The sequence below is a fragment of the Procambarus clarkii genome, chromosome 74 (assembly GCF_040958095.1).
Source record: "Procambarus clarkii isolate CNS0578487 chromosome 74, FALCON_Pclarkii_2.0, whole genome shotgun sequence".
Lineage (NCBI taxonomy): Eukaryota > Metazoa > Arthropoda > Malacostraca > Decapoda > Cambaridae > Procambarus > Procambarus clarkii.
The window spans coordinates 11,597,099-11,603,682 of record NC_091223.1 but is presented as its reverse complement, the minus strand read 5'-3'; positions in this window follow the sequence as shown (position 1 = coordinate 11,603,682).

The window sequence follows — 6,584 nt, the reverse complement described above, 5'->3', positions numbered from 1 at the left end:
TCTGCGATTTTCGCAGCTGGCGGGCAAAAAAACCGCGCGAATTTCGCAGCTGGCGGGCAAAAATCGCGATTTTCGCCGCTATCGGACAAAAATAGTGCGATTTTCGCCGCTAGCGGCCAAAAACCGTGCGATTTTCGCCGCTAGCGGCCAAAAATCGTGCAAATTTCACCGCTAGCGGCCAAAAAAACGTGCGAATTTCGCCGCTAGCGGCCAAAAATAGTGCGATTTTCGCCGCTACGGGCCAAAAATCGAGCGATTTTTGCCGCTATCGGCCAAAAACCATGCGATTTTCAAAGCTGGCGGGCAAAAAACGCGATTTTTGCCGCTAGCGGCCAAAAATCGTGCGAATTTCGCCGCTAGCGGCCAAAAATTATGCGATTTTCGCCGCTAGCGGCCAGAAACTATGCGATTTTTGCAGCTGGTAGGCAAAAATAGCGCGATTTTCGCCGCTACCGGCCAAAATTAGCGCGATTTTTGCCGCTAGCGGCCAAAAATCGTGCGAATTTCGCCGCTAGCGGCCAAAAATTATGCAATTTTCGCCGCTAGCGGCCAGAAACTATGCGATTTTTGCAGCTGGTAGGCAAAAATAGCGCGATTTTCGCCGCTACCGGCCAAAATTAGCGCGATTTTCGCCGCTAGCGGCCAAAAACCTTGAGATTTTCGCAGCTATTGGCCAAAAATCATGCAAATTTTGCCGCTACCTGCCAAAAATCGCGATTTTCGCCGCTACCGGCCAAAAATAGTGCGATTTTCGCCGCTAGCGGCCAGAAACTATGCGATTTTTGCAGCTGGCGGGCAAAAATAACGCGATTTTCGCCGCTTCCGGCCAAAAACCGCGCGATTTTCGCCGATAGCGGCCAAAAACCGTGCGATTTTCGCCGCTAGCGGCCAAAAATTGTGCAAATTTCACCGCTAGCGGCCAAAAATCGTGCAAATTTCGCCGCTAGCGGCCAAAAATCGTGCGATTTTCGCCGCTAGCGGCCAAAAATAGTGCGATTTTTGCCGCTAGCGGCCAAAAACCATGCGATTTTCGCAGGTGGCGGGCAAAAATTGCGATTTTCACAGCTACCGGCCAAAAATAGCGCTTTTTTTCGCCGCTAGCAGCCAAAAAACCGTGCGATTTTCGCCGCTAGGGGCCAAAAATCGGGCGATTTTTGCCGCTAGCGGCCAAAAACTGCGCGATTTTCGCAGCTGGCGGGCAAAAAACGCAATTTTTTCGGCTAGCGGCCAAAAATCGTGCGAATTTCGCCGCTAGGGGCCAAAAATCGGGCGATTTTTGGCGGTAGGGGCCAGAAACTCTGCGATTTTCGCAGCTGGCGGGCAAAAAACCGCGCGAATTTCGCCGCTATCTGCCAAAAATCGACCGATTTTCGCCGCTACCGGCCAAAAACTGCGCGATTTTCGCCGCTAGCGGCCAAAAACCATGCGATTTTCGCAGCTGGCGGGCAAAAATCGCGATTTTCGCCGCTATCGGACAAAAATAGTGCGATTTTCGCCGCTAGCGGCCAAAAACCGTGCGATTTTCGCCGCTAGCAGCCAAAAATCGTGCAAATTTCGCCGCTAGCGGCCAAAAATCGTGCGAATTTCGCCGCTAGCGGCCAAAAATAGTGCGATTTTCGCCGCTACGGTCCAAAAATCGAGCGATTTTTGCCGCTATCGGCCAAAAACCATGCGATTTTCACAGCTGGCGGGCAAAAAACGCGATTTTTGCCGCTAGCGGCCAAAAATCGTGCCAATTTCGCCGCTAGCGGCCAAAAATTATGCGATTTTCGCCGCTAGCGGCCAGAAACTATGCGATTTTTGCAGCTGGTAGGCAAAAATAGCGCGATTTTCGCCGCTACCGGCCAAAATTAGCGCGATTTTTGCCGCTAGCGGCCAAAAATCGTGCGAATTTCGCCGCTAGCGGCCAAAAATTATGCGATTTTCGCCGCTAGCGGCCAGAAACTATGCGATTTTTGCAGCTGGTAGGCAAAAATAGCGCGATTTTCGCCGCTACCGGCCAAAATTAGCGCGATTTTCGCCGCTAGCGGCCAAAAACCTTGAGATTTTCGCAGCTATTGGCCAAAAATCATGCAAATTTCGCCGCTACCTGCCAAAAATCGCGATTTTCGCCGCTACCGGGCAAAAATAGCGCGATTTTCGCCGCTAGCGGCCAAAAATCGGGCGATTTTTGCCGCTAGCGGCCGAAAACCGCACTATTTTCGACGCTAGCGGCCAGAAACTATGCGATTTTTGCAGCTGGCGGCCAAAAAACCACGCGAATTTTTCCGCTATCTGCCAAAAATCGCGATTTTCACCGCTACCGGCCAGAAACCGCGCGATTTTAGCCGCTAGGGGCCAAAAACCATGCGATTTTCGCAGCTGGCGGCCAAAAATCGCGATTTTCGCCGCTACCGGCCAAAAACCGCGCGATTTTTGCCGGTAGCGGCCAAAGACCATGCGTTTTTCGCAGCTGGCAGGCAAAGATCCCGATTTTCGACGCTACCGGCCAAAAATAGCGCGATTTTCGCCGCTAGCGGCCAAAAACCGTGCGATTTTCGCCGCTAGGGGCCAAAAAAAGTGCGAATTTCGCCGCTAGCGGCCAGAAACTATGCGATTTTTGCAGCTGGCGGGCGAAAATAGTACGATTTTCGCCGATACCGGCCAAAAACCACGCTATTTTTGACCCGCTAGCGGCCAAAAACCATGCAATTTTCGCAGCTAGCGGGCAAAAATTGCGATTTTTGCCGCTACGGGCCAAAAATAGCGCGATTTTCGCCGCTACCGGCCAAAAATAGCGCGATTTTCGCCGCTAGCGGCCAAAAACCGTGCGATTTTCCCCGCTAGCGGCCAAAAATCGTGCGAATTTCGCCGCTAACGGCCAAAAATAGTGCGATTTTCGCCGCTAGCGGCCAAAAATAGTGCGATTTTCGCCGCTAGCGGCCAAAAATAGTGCGATTTTTGCCGCTAGCGGCCAAAAACCATGCGATTTTCGCAGGTGGCGGGCAAAAATCGCGATTTTCGCAGCTACTGGCCAAAAATAGCGCTTTTTTCGCCGCTAGCGGCCAAAAACCGTGCGATTTTCGCCGCTAGGGGCCAAAAATCGGGCGATTTTTGCCGCTAGCGGCCAAAAACCATGCGATTTTCGCAGCTGGCGGGCAAAAAAATCGATTTTTGCCGCTAGCGGCCAAAAATCGTGCGAATTTCGCCGCTAGGGGCCAATAATCGGGCAATTTTTAGCGGTAGCGGCCAGAAACTGTGTGATTTTCGCAGCTGGCGGGCAAAAAAACGCGATTTTTGCCGCTAGCGGCCAAAAATCGTGCGATTTTCGCCGGTAGCGGCCAGAAACTATGCGATTTTAGCAGCTGGCGGCGAAAAACCGCGCGAATTTCGCCGCTATCTGCCAAAGATCGACCGATTTTCGCCGCTACCGGCCAAAAACTGCGCGATTTTCGCCGCTAGCGACCAAAAACCGCGCGATTTTCCCCACTAGCGGCCAAAAACCATGCGATTTTCGCAGCTGGCGGGCAAAAATCACGATTTTCGCCACTACCGGCCAAAAATAGCGCGATTTTCGCCGGTAGCGGCCAAAAACCGTGCGATTTTCGACGCTAGCGGCCAAAAATCGTGCGAATTTCGCCGCTAACGGCCAAAAATAGTGCGATTTTCGCCGCTAGCGGCCAGAAACTATGCGATTTTTGCAGCTGGCGGGCAAAAATAACGCGATTTTCGCCGCTTCCGGCCAAAAACCGCGCGATTTTCGCTGATAGCGGCCAAAAACCGTGCGATTTTCGCCGCTAGCGGCCAAAAATTGTGCAAATTTCGCCGCTAGCGGCCAAAAATCGTGCAAATTTCGCCGCTAGCGGCCAAAAATCGTGCGATTTTCGCAGCTGGCGGGCAAAAAATTGGGCGATTTTTGGCGGTAGGGGCCAGAAACTCTGCGATTTTCGCAGCTGGCGGGCAAAAAACGCGATTTTTGCCGCTAGCGGCCAAAAATCGTGCGAATTTCGCCGCTAGCGGCCAAAAATCGTGCGATTTTCGCCGGTAGCGGCCAGAAACTATGGGATTTTATCAGCTGGCGGCCAAAAACCGCGCGAATTTCGCCGCTATCTGCCAAAAATCGACCTATTTTCGCCGCTACCGGCCAGAAACTGCGCGATTTTCGCCGCTACCGGCCAAAAACTGCGCGATTTTCGCCGCTAGCGGCCAAAAACCATGCGATTTTCGCAGCTGGCGGGCAAAAATCGCGATTTTCGCCGCTATCGGACAAAAATAGTGTGATTTTCGCCGCTAGCGGCCAAAAACCGTGCGATTTTCGCCGCTAGCGGCCAAAAATCGTGCAAATTTCGCCGCTAGCGGCCAAAAATCGTGCGAATTTCGCCGCTAGCGGCCAAAAATAGTGCGATTTTCGCCGCTAGTGGCCAGAAACTATGCGATTTTTGCAGCTGGCGGGCAAAAATCGTGCGAATTTCGCCGCTAGGGGCCAAAAATCGGGCGATTTTTGGCGGTAGCGGCCAGAAACTATGCGATTTTCGCAGCTGGCGGGCAAAAAAACGCGATTTTTGCCGCTAGCGGCCAAAAATCGTGCGAATTTCGCCGCTAGCGGCCGAAAATCGTGCGATTTTCGCCGGTAGCGGCCAGAAACTATGCGATTTTAGCAGCTGGCGGCCAACAACCGCGCGAATTTCGCCGCTATCTGCCAAAAATCGACCGATTTTCGCCGCTACCGGCCAAAAACTGCGCGATTTTCGCCGCTAGCGGCCAAAAACCATGCGATTTTCGCAGCTGGCGGGCAAAAATCGCGATTTTCGCCGCTATCGGACAAAAATAGTGCGATTTTCGCCGCTAGCGGCCAAAAACCGTGCGATTTTCGCCGCTAGCGGCCAAAAATGGTGCAAATTTCGCCGCTAGCGGCCAAAAATCGTGCGAATTTCGCTGCTAGCGGCCAAAAATAGTGCGATTTTCGCCGCTAGTGGCCAGAAACTATGCGATTTTTGCAGCTGGCGGGCAAAAATAGCGCGATTTTCGCCGCTACCGGCCAAAAACCGCGCGATTTTCGCCACTTGCGGCCAAAAACCATGCGATTTTCGCAGCTGGCGGCCAAAAATCGCGATTTTCGCCGCTACCGGCCAAAAATAGCGCGATTTTCGCCGATAGCGGCCAAAAACCGTGCGATTTTCGCCGCTACGGGCCAAAAATCGGGCGATTTTTGCCACTAGCGGCCAAAAACCATGCGATTTTCGCAGCTGGTGGGCAAAAAACGCGATTTTTTGCCGCTAGCGGCCAAAAATCGTGCGAATTTCGCCGCTAGCGGCCAAAAATTATGCGATTTTCGCCGCTAGCGGCCAGAAACTATGCGATTTTTGCAGCTGGTAGGCAAAAATAGCGCGATTTTCGCCGCTACCGGCCAAAATTAGCGCGATTTTCGCCGCTAGCGGCCAAAAACCGTGAGATTTTCGCCGCTAGCGGCCAAAAATCATGCAAATTTCGCGGCTACCTGCCAAAAATCGCGATTTTCGCCGCTACCGGGCAAAAATAGCGCGATTTTCGCCGCTAGCGGCCAAAAACCGTGCGATTTTCGCCGCTAGCGGCCAAAAGTCGGGCGATTTTTGCCGCTAGGGGCGGAAAACCGCACTATTTTCGACGCTAGCGGCCAGAAACCATGCGATTTTTGCAGCTGGCGGGCAAAAATCGCGCGAATTTCGCCGATACCTCCCAAAAATCGCGATTTTCACCGCTACCGGCCAGAAACCGCGCGATTTTAGCCGCTAGCGGCCAAAAACCATGCGATTTTCGCCGCTACCGGCCAAAAATAGCGCGACTTTCGCCGCTAGCGGCCGAAAACCGTCCGATTTTCGCCGCTAGCGGCCAAAAATCGGGCGATTTTTGCCGCTAACGGCCGAAAACTGTGCTATTTTCGACGCTAGCAGCCAGAAACCTTGCGATTTTTGCAGCTGGCGGCCAAAAACCGCGCGAATTTTTCCGCTATCTGCCAAAAATCGACCGATTTTCGCCGCTACCGGCCAAAAACCGCGCGATTTTCGCCGCTAGCGGCTAAAATCTATGCGATTTTCGCAGCTGGCGGGCAAAAATCGCGATTTTTGCCGCTACCGGCCAAAAATAGCGCGATTTTCGCCGCTAGCGGACAAAAACCGTGCGATTTTCGCCGCTAGTGGCCAAAAATCGTGCAAATTTCGCAGCTAGCGGCCAAAAATCGTGCGAATTTCGCCGCTAGCGGCCAAAAATCGTGCGATTTTCGCCGCTAGTTGCCAGAAACTATGCGATTTTTGCAGCTGGCGGGCAAAAATAGCGCGATTTTCGCCGCTACCGGCCAAAAACCGCGCGGTTTTCGCCGCTAGCGGCCAAAAACCATGCGATTTTCGCAGCTGGCGGGCAAAAATCGCGATTTTCGCCGCTACCGGCCAAAAATAGCGCGATTTTTGCTGCTAGCGGCTACAAACCGTGCGATTTTTGCCGCTAGCGGCCAAAAATCGGGCGATTTTTGCCGCTAACGGCCGAAAACCGCGCAAATTTCGCCGCTAGCCGCCAAAAATCGTGCGAATTTCGCCGCTAGTGGCCAGAAACTATGCGATTTTTGCAGCTGG